Source organism: Aotus nancymaae, unplaced genomic scaffold (genome assembly GCF_030222135.1).
Source record: "Aotus nancymaae isolate 86718 unplaced genomic scaffold, 86718_ANA_hifiasm-v0.15.2.pri h1tg000010l, whole genome shotgun sequence".
Taxonomy (NCBI): Eukaryota; Metazoa; Chordata; class Mammalia; order Primates; family Aotidae; genus Aotus; species Aotus nancymaae.
This window is the reverse complement of record NW_026988421.1, coordinates 42,368,410-42,387,625: the sequence shown is the minus strand read 5'-3', so window position 1 is coordinate 42,387,625 and position 19,216 is coordinate 42,368,410. Positions and strand designations below refer to the sequence as shown.

At 35.6% G+C, this 19,216-nt stretch overlaps 1 protein-coding gene and 1 pseudogene across 2 annotated transcripts in view; both read left to right on the top strand.

Moving 5' to 3' along the window:
* LOC135274004 (large ribosomal subunit protein uL5-like) lies at positions 1-19,213 on the top strand (annotated as a pseudogene).
* The window catches only part of PTEN (phosphatase and tensin homolog), a 101,282-nt gene that overhangs the window by 61,714 nt on the left and 20,352 nt on the right, over positions 1-19,216 (top strand). The window lies entirely within an intron of this gene.

The following is a 19,216-nucleotide window of genomic DNA, read 5'->3' as shown; positions in this document are numbered from 1 at the left end:
TATTTTTTGATGTTCTTCCTAGATCTGAGAATTTATTGAAAAACAGATTTTGGGTTTTTTTTTCCTTCAGTTTTTATTGAGGTGTAATTGACAAATAAAAATTATATATAAATATAGTGTATAAAATGATGTTTTGATATATGTATACATTGTAAATTGATTACTACAGTCAATCTACTTAACATATTCATCACCTCACATAATTATTCTTTCCCCCCAGGGTGAGAGCATTTAAGATCTACAATCTTCAATTTTCAATTACGCAATGTTATTATTAACTATAGTCACTATGCTATCCAGTAGATCTTCAGATCTTATTCATCTTGTGTCCCTCCATCCCCCTCAGTCCCTGGAAAATAGGTTTTAAAGATAGTTGCTAATCTTTATTTCTTTTAAATTTTTAAATCACTTGCTGCCTCAATTTCTATATAAGGAAATGACTGATTCATTTCATTTTTCTGTTCACGCTACCATTTTCATATCATACTAGCACATGTTACCCATTAACTGTATTGCAGATTTGGTCTCACAAAATCATTCTAAAATAACATTTTTTAAAAGCATATTACTAAAAAATAAGCTTTTTATTTCTGAAGCTTGCTTGATCATAGAATGCCTTTGGATAAACTTGGATACCATAACCTAGTAAAGTGTGAACTTTTATAATACATAAAAATTATTATTTTATAAGTATATTCATAAATGTATTTATAATTAGATTAATCAAAGATTTTTGATCAGAAAACTAAGGACTATATTGAAAATCAGTGACAAATTTACTTCTTATAATACATCTGAAAGAAAAAAGAAAACTCTTAGGAGAACTTTTACAGTGATTTAATTTTGCTGTTGATGTATTTCTTTGGGTGGTAAGTATAGCAAAACATGGAAACGTTTAATACAAAGAGATTTTGTACATTTTTCCATCTCTAAGAAGGACAAAGCCTAAGTCCTGTCAGTTAGATTAGAAAAACTGATTTAGAGAGTTCTTCATGTTAAGCTAATTTCTTCTTAATCCAGCTGAAAACAGAAATAGAATGATCATATTAATCATTTTAAGCTGTGTAGTTGCATTGATTCCTTGTTCCTTTATCTCTTTCTCATCTCTTGTTGCCTTACCTTTTGTGACCTTTTTTTACATTATATATAAGGATCCCAAAGTACTATTTATTGTTGATAGCTTACAAAATTAAATCTTCTTTTCTTTTTTTTTTGAGACGGAGTTTCGCTCTTGTTACCCAGGCTGGAGTGCAATGGTGCGATCTCGGCTCAGCGCAACCTCCGCCTCCTGGGTTCAGGCAATTCTCCTGCCTCAGCCTCCTGGGATTACAGGAGGGTAATAAATGAATAAATGAATAAATCTAAGTGGTACAAATTACCCTAGCTGGGATTACAGGCACGTGTCACTATGCCCAGCTAATTTTTTGTATTTTTAGTAGAGACGGGGTTTCACCATGTTAACCAGGATGGTCTCGATCTCTTGACGTCGTGATCCACCCGCCTTGGCCTCCCAAAGTGCTGTGATTACAGGCTTGAGCCACCGCACCCAGCCCGATTAAATCTTATATTAGTGCATAATTTCAGTGAATGTCGAAGATTATGGTAGATTGCCTTACATTTCTGCATATTGTTTGCACCTTGGAGTGATAGCACTGGCATGAATTATAGAGCTGAGGATCTAAAGATGTTTACTTTGACTCATCCCATTATCATCTGGAGGGAAACAATTGCTTTTACTGATTAAAAATATAAAAGGTAAATTATTCTATATGTCAGTGAATAAATGCAGTGCAGCACAGGGAAAAAAGACTGCTGGGAAGAGAAGTATAGAGAAATGGGTAAAATTAAAATGCAGTAGCAAAAGCAGTGGTAGAAATTTAAACCAGAGTTGATGAGCAGCAGATATCTTGGTAGTGGGGAAAAAATCAGGTAAAAAAAGTTTTGTAATAAAATAGAAAAATTGTGTAATGTGGAAGCACAGAACACTAGATTTAAGCTAGAGGGTCTTAAATTGTGTTACATACCTTGTAAAAGTCTGATGGAAGCTATAAATGTTCTCCCACTAAAAAATGTGCATAGTGTACATAAAATTTTGCACATTTATATTGAAACATGTTCTTTTAAACAGAATGTAAAAGAATCTTCACAAGAACTATGTCACACTTTTTTCATGTAAAAACCAGTGGCCACTATATGAGAGCAATGAATAAATCTAAGTGGTACAAATTAACCAAAATTAAGCTTTAGTTCTGTTTAATACTAAATTTTAATGAATAGGCTGCTATTTAACTTTTAAAATAACAAGTTGAAACTATGCTCTTGTCTTTGACTTTGAAACTTTTATATAATCTTTGATATCCAATCAATGTTGACTTTAGTGAAAAGTGCTGAAAACACTATTTCACAAAAGAACAAAATAGTAAATGGAATCTGTAGACTCTATTGCCTGATGAAAATGGACCTGTTAAGAAATAAGAATTCTCCTAGACTCTTCAGATAAATTCATGTTGCATCATTTGATTTGTCTTCAAGTTACTGAGATCATGTTTGGCAAGATCTGTATCATTAATGCTGTGTTAGGAAGAAAAAGATTATGACTCCATATTTTTTTAAGATTGAAGAGTTAAACTCTTTAAAAAGAATGTATTTTATCCTGTAAACAGCAGTATCAGGCTATAGACTTTGTCTTCTGAAAGCCAGTGAACTTACATATAGCAAAGAACTTTATAGTGCTCCCATTTCTTGACAAAACCTCTTGAGAAGCTCTTGATTGAAAGTCTTGGCTTTCATGAATCTGGCAACTTTCATAATAGTAGATTTTTCATGACAAATCCTCTTACACAGGCAATTATCAAGGATTGGCACTTGAAACGATAGAATACTTTCACAACAACAGGTAAGATTTCTTTCAGGATTGATGACAGTTTTTAACCCCAGTGCATACTGATGAAGAGAGCAGTGGGTGACAGGGACACAGAGAGCTTCTGTCTTTACCAGTGCCCCAAAATCAGATGTGTCTGGCAGTAAGGTGTACTGTCTGCCTACAGAATAATGAGGTTTCTTCAGGAGAAATTTTTTGGTAAAGAAACTTGACCATTTTGAAAGTGTTCATGTTTTCTGAAGTTTCTAAAAAGGACTCCAAAATGGGAATGTTTTCTTGATTGTGTCACCATGTTTGTATTTGATGAAAACCAGTAGCTGGCTATACTGAGAAATCATATCTGAAGAAAGGTGGTACTTTCAGTCTTCCTACTTCATTTTTTTTTATATCAGGGTTTTTTGGGGGAATGGATAAAAGTATTTGATAGAGGTACTGCAACAGTCTTTTCTGCTTCATGCTACAAATATGTTTGACTCTTTATAGGATACTTGCCTTCACCCATTCAACTGTGTGACATTTTTATTTATTTAGCATTACAATCAATAGCCTGGTAGGGTGATTTAATCAAGGATTTTTAATTGGAACAAATAGTTTTTTTTTTTTTTTTTTTTTTGAGACGGAGTTTCGCTCTTGTTACCCAGGCTGGAGTGCAATGGCGCGATCTCGGCTCACCGCAACCTCCGCCTCCTGGGTTCAGGCAATTCTCCTGCCTCAGCCTCCTGAGTAGCTGGGATTACAGGCACGCGCCACCATGCCCAGCTAATTTTTTTGTATTAGTAGAGACGGGGTTTCACAATGTTGACCAGGATGGTCTCGATCTCTTGACCTCGTGATCCACCCGCCTCGGCCTCCCAAAGTGCTGGGATTACAGGCTTGAGCCACCGCGCCCGGCCTGGAACAAATAGTTTTTGTAATGGCCTAGGCTTTTCCAACTAAATTGTGCTCTCACATGTGGTCTCTTTTTCTCCCTCTTCCCTCCCTTTTATACACTCCGACCCACATACATATGCATACATACCCTGTCTGATGTGCTGCTTCTTCAGAATAGTTGGCTGTGCTCTGCTGATGATGAGAACTTGCCACTTTAAGAAGAACTTGGAATAGTCCATCTCAGGGATGAAAGTAAAACCCAAGGATATTTAAACTTTATTTTCTGTTTCCAGTCCAAATTAAATCCAAGAGAAGTCTCCATAATAAAAAATTTGCCAGTGGGAAGATACTCTAGTCATCACAGTCTGGTAATACTATCAATTCTGTTTCTCTTCAGAGTTCAGGAAAAAATATTTGATGAAATTCTAAGTCCTGTAGGATGTTATGAAGTAGGGCCAGAATGAAAGATAGCAAGAAAAGTAGTTATGAAAATAAAATGCAAAGCTTATAGTATCGTGTGGTAAAATGTAATAGTACCTACTTCATCAGTAGAACCATTCTAGGCATCTTCTCCATCCTTTGTGTAGGTTGGAAGATCCCCCAAGTGAAAGGATATGATGGGCAAATAGTAAATAGAAAATGGAGATCTGTACATCTAGTGTTAAGAATATAAGTAGTAAAATTGTTATGTTTTACTGTTACATAATATTAAGACTCGGAGTTAAGGAATTTCACTGAAGTTGATCACTTTTTGTATCTTGGAGTCAAAATAAATAAATCTACTATACTTGGCTCATGCTTAATTAATATACTTAGACCATATTATGGATGAATTATTCACAGCGTCTAAAGGAGTATTCTAATGTGTTGTTACCTTCTTTATCCCTGTGTTTATTTAAAAAGGCAAAAAAACAATTTAGGAGCAGATGCTGTTGACCATATTATACTAAACAGTAGCATTTGTGTTTAGAGTGAAACAGCATTAGAAACCTAGATATGGATAAAAGTCAGTGGTAGGTTTGTTTTTTCTTCCAGGAATATTTCTTATAGATGATGAAACGGGCCCAGAAAGGGGAAGTGTTGCAATCAATATTAATCCAGTTAATAATAGCATTCATAGTAAAATTTGAATTCTCTGATACGCTGTTAAATTTATTTCTACACCATCAAATCCACAAATCCTGGAACTGCAAAAGAATTTTGAGACTGTTCAAAATAATTAATCTCTGTACAAGGTCAGACTCTCCTGCAAGGTTATGTAATGCTGATGAAATTGGTCTATTTTGAAAGGCTCCTCAGCTTATACCCTTTCTTACAAATGCTAAATCATTTAGTGACCCCTGATTTAAAGAGAATTTGGATAGATTGAGGTTGTTGGTTTTGGAAATATAATACTGCAGGCTCCTGTAAAATATTTGAAATGTCATTGTTTTAAAACTTTGAAAGATACCACTTGTTTGCCTATTGGTTAGAATGCTAGTGAAATAAATTTTAATCTTTTATCAATAATTTCATCATAAGAAAACTTAGCTAGGTAAAGCTGTTATACAACTGTGGAATTCTTCCTGAGAAGTAAATATCTTACATATAATTGATTATCTAAAGTATTTTCATTCATGGAATATCTGATAATAGGTTTATCCTTCTCTTGTCAGTATTTCCTTGTAGGTTGAGCCTGTAGATTTGCGTTTTTTTAATTGTGAATCACTATTATAGGAGATACATACATTTTGTCTACTTTGCAGTTTAGGATTAACTTTATTAGAATTATCTTTAATAAATGGGATTAACTTTATTGGAATTATCTTTAATGTTATTTTGCTTATATCTTTAACTTTATAGACAAACATTAAGAAACTGGAGAAAATTATGTTCTAGTGACATTTATATAGAAGAATAATCTTTTTTTGCCCTTCTTTTTTGAAGAGAGATGAGGCAGTCATCATATTTTTGTAAAGAATTTGTAGACTTTGCAGAGCTCTCCTCAAAATAATCTGGCTCAGAGTCTTGGCATATCCTCAGCAGTTGTGGTACAAATTAGATGGAAGAGTGCTGGGTACAAGTTGACCATAAAATAAGGCATTAGGTTAGTAATGCTCAAATAATACTTTGGGTTTTGAGTGTTACAGAGGAGTCAAACAACTGATACTTACTATAAAGAAAAATGTTCTGAGAGTGAGATAACTGCTTGAGGGAAGGAAGGCTTCTTCTATTTTTTATTCACGAATTTACGAGAAGACAATTGTGTTACACTTCCTTAGGAGTCATTCATTTGTGTATTTGATACTTTGGCTTTACAAACGTGACAGATTATTAAAACGCAAGCTGTGGGTGGTTTTTTTCTTCCAAGAAAGCATGCTGCAGGGCAACTTCTAGGGTTGGTTCTAATCTAGTCCTATGCTCCCACACAATGCACATCTGCACTTAGGTTTCAGTATTAGATAGCTCACATGTTTATTTTAAACTATGAAGAAAGAGTTAAAACATCCTGAGAATGCTAGTAAGTATGTAGTTCAGAAGGACTCCCAAAATTTGAGTTTAAAGAGGTAAACTCCTATTACATGACAAAGTTACTTAGAATCACTGCTGTTTCCCTCTCTTTCCCTTACCTTCTCCCTGTCCCATACATACCCCCAACCGTGTTCCAGAATGGTGGCACATAAAGTAATAAAGTAATTCATATTAATTTCCTTTTTTTTTTTTTTTTTTTTTTGAGACAGAGTCTCACTTGATCACCCAGGCTGGAGTACAGTGGTACGATCTCAGCTCACTGCAACCTCCGCCTCCTGAGTTCAAGTGATTCTCCAGCCTTAGCCTCTTGAGTAGCTGGGATTACAGTTGTGCACCATCATGCCTGGCTAATTTTTGTATTTTTAGTAGAGATGCGGTTTCGCCTTGTTGGTCAGGCTGGTCTTGAACTCTTGACTTCAAGTGATCCACCTGCCTCAGCCTCCCAAAGTGCTGGGATTACAAGCATGAGCCACTGCACCTGACCCCTTATTTTTTCTTTGGTTAAACTTTTAGGAAAAAAGTTTGAGCCACTTTTAATTTTCTTTCTGTTTATAAATAAATTATTAGAGATAAACTTTCTGTATATTAGGAACTCTGTGTATATGTGTTCATTGAGTTTATTAATGAGGATAAATCTAGAAATAATAGTTGTTAACTTTAAGTGATCTAAAGAAAAGGAAAATTTTTAGTTTTCTGGGAAATGAATATTCATGACCTAATCTTAAATCAGGTTATTTTTTCTAGTCTGTTTACTAAATTTCTACATATTGTAACCTAATGAAATTTTCTTATTTCCTCTTTATTTAAAACAAAACTTTAATTACTGTCTGTTAAAAAATCTTCCCATCTAGCATTCTTATTTTTCCTAACACATTAATTTTCCTGGGCCAAACTGTGTTCCTATGATATGCATTATTTAAGACTGTTACATAATGCGATAAAATTGTAGAACTTTCATACCTTGAAGGATCTTAGCACTTATTTAATTCAAACTCATTCTAACATAGATGATAAAACAGTTCTGCAGGGTTGGGCATGGTGGCTCATGCCTATAATCCCAGCACTTTGAGAGACCCAAGCAGGAAGATTGCTTGAGCCCAGGAGTTTGAGACCAGTTTGGGAAACAGTGAAATGCTGTCTCTACAAAAAAAAAAAATATATATATATATATATAAATAGCCAGGCATTGTGTCACGTGCCTGTAGTTCCAGCTACTTGGAAGGCTTAGGTGGGAGGATTGCTTGAGCCTGGGAGGTTGAGGCTGCAGTGAGCCATGGTCACACCGCTGCACTCTAGCCTGGGTAACAGATCAAGACCTTGTTTCACAAAACAAAACAAACAGATCTACAAAGATCAACCTGTCCTAAGTCATATAATCTCTTTGTATAATAACTCAAAACACCATCTTCTAACCTCAAACCTGGTGCTTTTTTTTTTTTTAACAAAATAATGTTCTGCTGTCCAAATTATTTTTCTTTATTATTTCGATTCCTAAAATAGAAATAGAAACCAAGAAAAATAAAAAGCAACTCCTTTATATGAGGACTTTTTCAGTTTCAAATCAGAAAAACCCAACTCAAAGTACCTTAAACAAAGGGAGGCATTTATTGACTTAGATAACCTAAAAGCTCTGACCTGGATTCAGGTGCTCAAGAAATCTCAAGAATATTTCTCTTTTTCTCTCTTCCTTCCTTACCTTCCTCCTTGTAAGGTTGGCTGCCTCGCTGAGAGTTCGGACACGCCCCCTCCCCTCGCGGGGCGTTCGGACACGCCCCTTCCCCTCGTGGGGCGTTCGGACACGCCTCCTCCCCTCGCGGGGAGTTCGGACATGCCTCCCTCCCTTGCCGGGAGCTCGGACATGCCTCCTTCCTTTGCCGGGAGCTCAGACACGCCCCCTCCCCCCCACCGGGAGCCCGGGAAAAAAAGCCCCATCAGGACCTACCTGATACTGTTTTGTCCTATCTGGGCCCCACTCCCTTCCATCCGGGTCCCACTCCCCTCCATTTTGTCCCACTCACCTTGAGCACAGCCAATCGGACGCTTCCACTCCCTATAAAACTCCGTGCCTGAGAGGAGTCCGGGCGACTTCTCCGGCCCTTCCTGTCCGGGCTGCAGAACCTCGTCCGGGAGCCTGAATAAAACCCCTTGCATTGGATTATTTTCGTGCTGGCCTCAGTTTCTTCATTTCGTCCTCGGCGAGAACAGACCTTACACTCCTCTTTTCTCTCTTCTATATGTATATTATTTTCAAACACGCTCCCACAAGCAGTGGCAATATATAGTTCCTAATAGCTTCAGGTTTACGTTCTGCCTACTTTACCAACTATGATGGGAAGAGAGCTACAATTGGAGCAAAAATTTGTAGAGTAAGTTCTGATTTCCCTGGATTGAGGCACATGCCTATTCCCGAACCAAATATTCTGGCCAGGGAATGGAATTCTCTGGGACATGTGTCTAAAGCTGATGTATAGAACCTGCCACCCCCAACACAGTGATAATAATAGTTTTCCAAAGAAAAATCAAGGAGGAGAAAGAATGTTGGGAAGAGAGAAAAATATCAGTTGTCTGTTTCATATTTATTCTCAACAATTCTGTAGATCATCTACAACTATTTAGTGTATAACTTATGATTAGTATCATAGAACTGAAATAACACTCTAAACTTTAGATTATTTGTACACAGGAAAAATAAGAGATCAAAGAAGCTGTGACTTCATTCAAATCACATAGTTTCAAATCACATAGTTTGTATATATGCTGTTAGTAAAACTCAGGACACCCGAGTACAAGTTTTACCCTTATTTTCACATTGAGGTCCAGATCCTGGTTTTGAATGAGATAATTATACATAGTGGGACTGTTTTCTGATCCTCAAAATAGAGATGATAATATTTATCTTGTAAAGTTGTGGTAGTGTTAAAGATACATATAAAATGTTGGCAAGTACCTTAATAGATGATAACTACTGTTGTATGTTGTCATTGTAATAAGAGCCATATTTCTTCCTTTGTCGAATTGCTTCCCTTTAGTAATCTTATTGTGATCATTCTGAAACAGATTTCTATTGCTTCTTCAAGCAACACCATTATGTTGAAACATCTGCATTATTTCTAAGTTTAGCAGTACCAGTGGAAAGTTTACTGAAGTAGAAAATTACTTTTTTAACTGAGGAATGTAGATTGTGAATTTACAAGATGATCTGAATATTGATGCCTAGAATATGAACAAAACATTACATATCTTGTGCTATGATATTAAAGTAGTATCCTGTTCTGATAGTAGTATGGCAGTATTTTAGGTCTGAAAGATGTATATAATCTATACTTTAAAGTCTGTTTTTTAAGAGATTAATCACAAAAGATTTACATAAAACAAGTAAGGTTAAAAATAAATGGTGGATTAGAGATACATCAGGTAAATTTAAATTTCAAAAGCAGATGACAGGGTCTCAGTATCAGAATAGCATTTAAAGCAAAAAGCATTAAACTGGATCAAAAATGTTATTTTACATTACACAGGGTACACTCCAGGTGAAGACTTAGCGGTTATGAACCAATGTGCTAAGCATAACATCAAAATGTATTAAGCAAAAGCTGAAAGAAGTGAAGAATAGTTGGTAGAAAAGCAGTGATAGGAATTTTTAATGTACTTCAAAAGGCACAAAGAAGGTACAGTCATGTACCACATAATGATGTTTGAGTCAGCATCTGACCTCATATATGACAATGGTCCTATAAAATTATAATGGAGCTAAAAAGTTTCTATCACCTGGTGACGTTGTAGCCGTTGCAGTGCAATGAATTCACTCATGTGTTTGTGGCAGTGCTGGTGTAAGCAAACTTACTGTGCTGTCAGTTGTATAAAAAGCATAGCACGGACAGTTATGTTCAGTATGTAATACTTTATAATGTTAAATGAATGTTACTAGTCTACATGTTTATAGTACTATACTTCTTTATTATTTTAGCATGTACTCCTGCTTGTTTAAAAAATGTTAACTATAAAACATTCTTTAAGCAGATCCTTCAGGTGGTATTCCAGAAAAAGGCATTATTGTCATAGGAGATAGCAGCTCCATGGGTGTAATTGCCCCGTAAGACCTTCCAGTGGGACAAGATGTATAGGTGGAAGACAGTGATATTGATGAACCTGACCTTGTAGAGACCAAGCCTAAAGTGTATGTGTATTTATTAGTTTTTAACAAGAGTTTATAAACAGTAATGATAAATTTAAAAATAGAAAAAAACTTATAGAATAAGGTTATAAAGAAAAAAATTTTGTGTAGCTGTGCAATGTGTTTTAAGCTAAATGTTACAAAAGAGTCAGAATTAAATTTTTTTATGTTTATGAAGTGAAACAGTTATAAAATGCTAAGGTTAATTTATTGAAGAAAGAAAAAATTTTTAAATAAATTTATAGTAGCATGTTTATAAAATCTACAGTAGTATACAGTAATATCCTAGGACTTTACATTAACTCACCACTCACCCAGGGCAACTTCCAGTCTCGCAAGCTCCATTTGTGGTAAGTGCCCTATACAGGTGTACTATTTTTATATCCTTTATACCATTTTTACTGAACCTTTTCTATGCTAGATACACAAATACCATTGTGTTACAGTCACCTACGATACCGAATACAGCAATATGCCATACAGGTTTGTAGCGAAGGAGGTGTAACATACAGCCTAGGTGTGTAGTGAGCTATACCATCTAGGTTTGTGTAAGTATATTGTATGATACAATGATGAAATCACCCAGATGCAGTTTCTTTTAAGCAACACAATACTGTATATAGGTGGCTTGAATAATAAAATTATGAAATGTATTTTTTTCTGTCATTCATAAAACCGTTACCAATGTTACAAATTAGATCAACTACAAAACAAAAATCTCACTCAAAAATCAAAATTTATAAGTTCCATTCCTTGATTACAATTCATTAGAACTGGAGATTTTTTTAAATGTTCAAATTTATATGGAAATATAAAACCATGTTTTAAATAGTTTTTGATTCAATGAGGAAATGTAAACTTACATTAGAAATTAAGATTAAAAAGTAGAGATTTATAAAGGCAAAAATGTACCATTTGAACTAATAAACCTAAACACTGATTGCATGAAAATGCCAATAAAATCAATACATATTTTTAAGCCAGTCAAGGAAAAAAGAAAAGAGGGAAACTAAAAACGAGACGTTAAGTATGAGAAAGGAGATAAAACTACAGTGTGGAGGTGATGTTAAATATTATATTCACGTTTGTGCTAATCATTTTGGAAATTTCAATGAGAAATGGGCAATTTTCAGTGAATATGTCATCGTAAATGCTTTAAGGCAAGAGAAAAAATCTGAATAGATCCTGCAATAATGAAAATGTCTAGGAGCCCTCAAGAAATATTTGGTTTAAATTGCATTTCAGGTGGCTGCTTATCAAACCTTGAAGTATCAAATAATTATGTTATCTAAATTGGATCAGGTGTTAGAAAATATGTAAGACTTAACAGGTGGCTGCTATGTAGCCCTTATACCTTAATCTGATAAAAATAGCATATATTTAAAAAGAGAGAAAACCAGAAGGTACAGTTCAGGGAAAATTAATTTTTTTTCCATTTGGCCAAAGTAAGAGTACATTCAAGGGAATTGTGAGAGGTAAGAGTGGAAAAAGAGGTTGGAACTATATTTTTATGCTGTGATTGAATTATAGTGTGTGATAAATTGCTCTTGTTTGGGTAGAATACCATTTAACATTTTGAATTAATTGGCAGTTGGATTAATCTTAATTAAAAAAAAATCTGAGAGTGGTATAAAGGATGGATTATAGAATGGATAAAGGGTGATAAATCAGTTGGCTATGGCAAAATTGCAGGAAGAATCTGAAATAGGCCACAGAAAACCGAAGCTGACGTTTTGAGTAGTATTTCGGAATCAAAATCTGGATTTTGTCAACTGAATATATGTGTAGGAATCAAAGATGAGTAGACTAAATGAACTTAATCTTTGATTTGTCTCTCATTTTAGCTTGTAACATTAGTGTGTATGCATGTATGTATGTGCCAGGTAGTTAATATGCTGTGTCTCTTACCTCCATTGTGCTGCCTGGGCTTTTGCCATAGTGCTGGAGTTCCATCACTTCTCTTTTCTATAGCCCTATTATATCACTGCTGTCTTTCAGCTGTTTCCTTCCTCAAGCAGAAAGAAGATGGCAGGATCATATAGTAGTTGACTAGAAGCTGTGGATGTAGTTGCTGACTAGTGCTGGGATAATATCTACTATATGTGTGCATATAGTAGTTGACTAGTGCTAGGATGATACCTAGTTCCATTACTTATGAAGATAAATGACCTTACTTCATCTATAAAATGTTTTATCAATAAGACCCTTCTTACATGGTTTTATGAGTATTAAATTATGCATTTCTAAAGACATTTAGAGCAATATAAAGAATATGGTATGGGCTCAATAAGCGGTGGTGGTGGTAGTTATTAGAAGGCCATCTAGTGCTGAAAAAAATAGTGAATGTCACTGATGGAAATAAGGTTTTCCACATAAAAAAGCTTCGGTTTTTGGAAATGTGTGTTTTAAGTATTTCTGAGATTACCAGGTAGAAATTCCAGCCAGATGTTGGAATTATGCACTGGCAGTTGGGAATAAAGTCATATTGAGGGAGATAGGTTTTGGAGTTATTATGTAAAATTGGATAATTAAAGCACTGGAATAGATTGGATTGACAGAGGGGAAAATCTTTTGAGATATGCCTATATTTAGCAACAAGAGAAGAGACAACCAAAAAAGGTTGGAAGAAACCGAGTAAGTCCTATGCCACAAGCAGGGAAGTTTCAGAATGGGTGCAGAAAAATCAGCCAGACTCTTCCTTTTCTCCATCATGGTGCAGGATCAAGGTGAAAAGGAGAACACCATGCAGGAACTTTGCATGTGCAGAGTCTGCCTCAACATATTTTTAGGAGAAACTGGAGATGGACTGACCTGAGTAACCAAGGTGTTGGAGCAACTCACAGACCAGAACCCTGTGTATTTTCCAAAGCTAGGTGTACTGTTAGATCCTTTGGCAACAGGAGAAATGAAAAGACTGCCGTCTGCTGCACAATTCGAGGAGCCAAGGCAGAAGAAATCCTGGAGAAAGGTCTAAAAGTACAGGAGTGTGAATTAAGAAAAAATAACTTCTCAGATACTGGAAACTTTGGCTTTGGGATCTAAGAACACATCGATTTGGGTATCAAATATGACCCAAGCATTGATATCTACAGCCTGGACTTCTGTGTGGTGCTGGATAAACCAAGTTTCATCATTGCAAATAAGAAGGGCAGGACAGGCTGCACTGGGGCCAAACAGAATCAATAAAGAGGAGGCCATGTGCTGATTCCAGCAGAAGTGTGATGGGATCATCCTTCCTGGCAAATAATTTCTCATTTCTACCCAAGAGGCCAATACAAAGTGTTCAGTGAAATGTTTAAAAAAAAAAATCAGCCAGCAGCCAGGATTGGACTGTGAAAACAGTAGGAAATTAGTTTTGAGAAAGCATTAATGACCATTAAGAAATCAACCTCAGCTGGGTGTGGTGGCTTGTGCCTGTAATCCCAATATTTTGGGAGGCCGAGGCAGATCTCTTGAGTCCAGGAGTTTGAGGCCAGCCCAGGCAACATGGCAAAATGCTCATTTCTACTAAATAAATAGATAACCTTCATTTCTACTAAATAAAAAAGCAGACAAGCAGGGCTTGGTGTTAATGCTCCTGTACTCCCAGCTACTCAGGAGGCTGAGGCAGTTGAACCTGGGAGGCAGAGGTTGCAGTGAACCAAGATTGCACTACTGCACTCCAGCCTGGGTGACAGAGTGAGACTATGGCACCCCTCTCCCCTCCAAAAAGAAATCAGCCTCATAATAACCAGTTTCTCTGGATTAAGGAGTAAGAGCTTCTCAAGAATTGCTATTTATAGAGAGGGAGGCTGATAGTTTGAGAGAAATACAGAATCTAGGGAGAGTGTGGGTTTTTGGTCTTTCAGTTTTTTGTCAGCTCTGGATAAAGAATAAAGATTACCTGAGCATATTATTTAGAGACAGGTGGAGAGAATAAAGGCACATGCCAGATAGGAGATAATTAATAAAGCACTTGCCCACAATAGACCCTCGTTGAACAGGAAAAGACATCAAGCATGAAGAGATTTTAAGATGGGAGAAGGGAATTTTGAGTGTTCATATTGGATGATCTCAGGGTTCCCAGTAAAATAGGAGCTGGATTCATTGAAGATGATGTGTTGGTCAGGATAAAAATTGAGGTTGGGAGAACAAAGTGCTAAAAATCGTTGTGGTCAAGAGTTTAATAAATGTATACCAGAAGAGTTATTGAGTGATATGGGTTTGAAATAGGCAAAGGTATAGGAAAGAGGGTTGGAAGGAATATTAGGAGGAGCACTAAATGTAATACTTTTGAGGTCCACCTCCTGGTCTGTGAACATAAAGGAGTTGAAAGAGTAATGGCTGACTTTTGAGATGATGGCCAGGAATGTGGTGCTAAGTCAACCTGAAGAATGCTAACTTTAGCTAAAGTTAGAATGTGTTTAAAGTTGTATTTGAGCAAAAAAGGTTAAGGATACAGTTGACTGTTTGATAATGTGAAAGCTAGGAATGTCAACCCCCTGCACAGTTGAAAATGTGCATGTAACTTTTGAGTCCCTAAAAACTTAACTACTAATAGCCCACTGTTGACCAGAAGCCCTACCCGTAACATAAACAGTAAATAACACACATTTTGTATATATATTCTTACAATAAACTAGACAAAAGAACATGTATTTAGAAAACCATAAGGAGGAGAAAATACATTTACAGTACTCTACTGTATTTATTGATACCATACATTTATATCTTCTGTTTACAAGGTGAAGCATCTGTCTGAAATGGCCAGCAGCTACAGCTGTATATATCTACTGTACATATCAAGCAAGTCAACTTATTCTTGTAATGTCATGACTTTTCTCTACTTCTTGAGAGCACTTCCATCACCATTATTGGCACCTCATGTGGGTCTCAGAATGTTACGGTTTACGGAGTTGCACTAAACACAATGAAAAATACATAAAGAACCATGAGAGAGATAGCTTTTTATTGCAATACACAATTTACTGGAGAAGATGAGCTGCTCATACAGAGATGATTAGTGTCACACAGTGCTTTAAACAGACTCTTGCAACTCTTGAGCTCATTGCAGTAGCCACAGAAGGTAGCTATGAGATTTTAACGGTAGTATAATATGTAAAACAGTTAATATTATGTAGCTATGATTTAATGCTGCATCTTTGCGTTTGTTTACATGGTATCATGTCTGGTCTTAAAAGTTTATATGCTTATGTTTTAATGCATTTTAACTTTTTATAATAGACATATATTTTATGATAGTGATAAAACAGACTGATAATCTACTTATATTTTATGTATTCATGACATAGACCTAACTTTTTCTTAACTTTTTGATATTTCTAGGCTATGTGTTTCATCTGCAGGTTTTTTTAAATTGTTGCAAATCTCTGAAAAATTATATTGAAAAAAATCTATATATATAGATGGACCCACACATTTCAAAACTGTGTTGTTCAAGGGTCAGCTGTATAAATAATTTTCTTCACAATTAAAGTGAAAAAGGAGAGATACTACTAGTAGAAAGTAGAACTATACCCTCAGAGTGAGTGTGTGTGTGTGTGTGTGTATACACCTACATATATAGTTACAGATAAATTAAAAGTTCGTAAAGAATAAAACTGGCCCTTAATAGTCTTAATTTACATAAAAAATGAAAAATTTTAGGCCAGGCGCAGTGGCTCATGCCTGTAATTCCAGCACTTTGGGAGGCCAAGGCGAGCAGATTACTTGAGGTCAGAAGTTCAAGACCAGCCTGGCCAACATGGTGAAGCCCCATCTCTACTGAAAATTAGCCAGGTGCAGTGGCACATGCTTGTAATCCCAGCTACTCAAGAAGCTGAGGCAGGAGAATTGTTTGAACCTGGGAGGTGGAGGTTGCAGTGAGTTGAGATTGTGCTGCTGCACTCCAGACTAAGCGACAGAGTGAGACTCCGTCTCAAACCCCGCCACCTCCAAAAAAAGAAAAATTTGAAAACATAGAGTATTTTTTAATCTCCAAGAGCTTTAAAGTTCAGCCCTTTATTCATATGTATAAGCTTCTTCTGTAAAATTTTAATTCAGTGTGGACTTTCCACTCATTTGAAATCCTATATTGCAGATATTAATTCAGTTTTAGTGAGTTTGCATCATGGCTTAGAATGAGGAGGTCACATTGGAGACTCTGAAACAGATACATGTGAGCCTCCCAACTTTTTAATTTTTGTTAATCTACAAGTGTTGAATTTCTGGTGCTGACAAGGCAGCAGGTAGATAAAAATTGCAAAGTTAAGAAATAGACTAATTATGCATAATTTTGATGGTAAACTAATTGATTAAATTTTAAAATGTGCTTTTCCATGTTTTTCTTAGAATTGTCAGTAATTTTAGTTCAACTGTATTTATTCATACATAAATTATTCACCCAGTGTTGACAACTCGTAGGTGTATATATTCTTTATGTATTTGCCTAGCCTTTTTTTGGGTAAGGATTAACAGAAAGTATAAACGCCTACATTATAGGTGCACTCCTAATCACTTGCTACTTGAAAAATCCCAAAGCTTTGAAATCTTTTTATTATTGCACACAAACCTATGCCAGGAGATAAAGAGAAAAATGTCATCTACTAAACCCCAACAAAGAATAAGTTGATAATGTGGCCTCCTCGTACGCTTGGATTGACTTAAATTTTTTTAAATTTATTGCATATTTTGACTAGATAATAAATGCATATGGTTAAAAAATTCACATGGTTCAGAAAAGTGCCCCTCCCACTCATCTTCCATGTGCTATTTCCTTCAGCCAACCTGCTTAGCAATTCTATATTTATCTTAATAAACATGAATGACAGTTGTTTGCTGAAGTTATATTAAATGAGATGTAATAAATCATTTTAAGTTTATATTTTTTAACTTTAATATAATTTTTAGTGTTTTAATGAGGAGTAGTACTGCTCTTCAAAGTACTACTACTTTACCTTACCTTTTACTGTTTTGTTAAGAACATTATATAGAAATAAAATTCCAGCTATTCCAAAACTGTACCTTAAACAGGTACAGAATTGCTAAAACTCTGCACCATTTTATAGTTTTAGTATGCTTTTGTATAACTGCATCTGATGTTTGATCCTCATAGGAACCCTGTTAAGAAGGAAGGGTACATATTATTGTCCTTGTTTTCTTTCAAAAACACATAAGAGTTTGTATTTTGACTGTCAGCATTCAAATTAAGTCTTTTGATTATAAAATGTATGGTCTTTACACTGTGGCCAAAATCTTAAATCAGTTGTCATGATTTGAAATGGTTTATACCTATTTTTTGGACGTTTATACACATATACACATATACATGTTTTTAAATTGTCTGTAATAAAATCATGCTCATCTTTGAAAAGATACTAGAAATACTACAGTGGATACCTACATACTTGCTATTCAACGTACCTGGTTTTTTGTTTGTTTTTCCAGAGTCTCTTCCTGTCTTCCAGGCTGGAGGGCAGTGGCGCGATCTTGGCTCATTGCAACCTCCGTCTCCCAGGCTCAAGTGATTCTCGTGCCTCAGCCTCCCAAGGAGCTGGGACTACAGGTGCACACCACCACACCCAGCTATTTTTTTGTATTTTTGGTAGAGATGGGGTTTCACCATGTTGGCCAGGCTGGTCTTGATCTCCTGACCTCAAGTGATCAGCAAGCCTCAGCCTCCCAAAGTGCTGGGATTACCGGTGTGAGCCACTGCGCCTGGCCCATTTTAAAATGTGCCTTATACTTTTCATTAGGGAGAAGAAGGATATTTGTGTCCAGAATTTTTAACATATTGAGGAGATTTAGATGCCAGTAGTAACTTAAAGAGGAATAATTGCAAATTCTTTTTCCTCTTGAGTATACTTTCATTTAAAGTAGTTTTCTGTAAGTTGCTTTGCACAGTTAAACTTCTTAATGTTGTTTATTATTTGCCTTATATTTCTAGGTTGAATTTTTCTTAAGTCACGTGTCTAATAGAAAACCCCCTAAATGCCTCATTTATTCAATATCATTAGTGAATGCATTGCTGTACATACTAGATTTTTCTCTTTAGATAACTCAGTTTCCCCTATTAAATGCCATGTGTATTATATATATTTATGTTTTATTTTTTAGTAAACTCTTGAGGACTAGATATATTGTAATCATTTGTAATACTTACATTTTTAAAAACATTTTGTTTTTCCCTGGTTTCTTCAACAAAGAGATACATGTTGTACAGGGATAACTTTACCTCTGTTGGAGGATTGTTGCACACATTTACATCAACTACATACTCCTGTTTTTGCTGGGCTCTAAGGCCAGCATTACTTTTTGCTACTGCCGTTTCTGCCTCCTAAAGGCAATATGTCTCGATCTAGTTTGCTGATTCTGATATGCTTTGCCCTGGAAAGTAGGTAATCAGGTTTGTAAGGAACTGTGTGTTTAAGGAGTCCATAAATCCTTATGAGGAGCACTAGGTGTAAAAAGTATAGCTGTAGAGCAGAGGCCTTTGACACTTATTTTGCATATGCAATGGCCTTTGCCTATGGGGTTCATGGGTCAGAGCACTGTTGTGACCTTTGAATAAATGGGGTGTTATGATAATTGTTTTAAGGGAGAGGAGTAATTCTGATATTGTCCTTCGTATTAACATTGCTCTAATTTATTCTTGAGCTGGATTTAAGTATTAATCATTTAAGGTCAAATTTCTAATGTATATATGTTCTTCAATGGCTACAACCCAGTTACCATAGCAATTTAGTGAAATAACTATAATGGAACTTTTTTTTGAATTTGGCTTCTCTTTTTTTTCTGTCCAC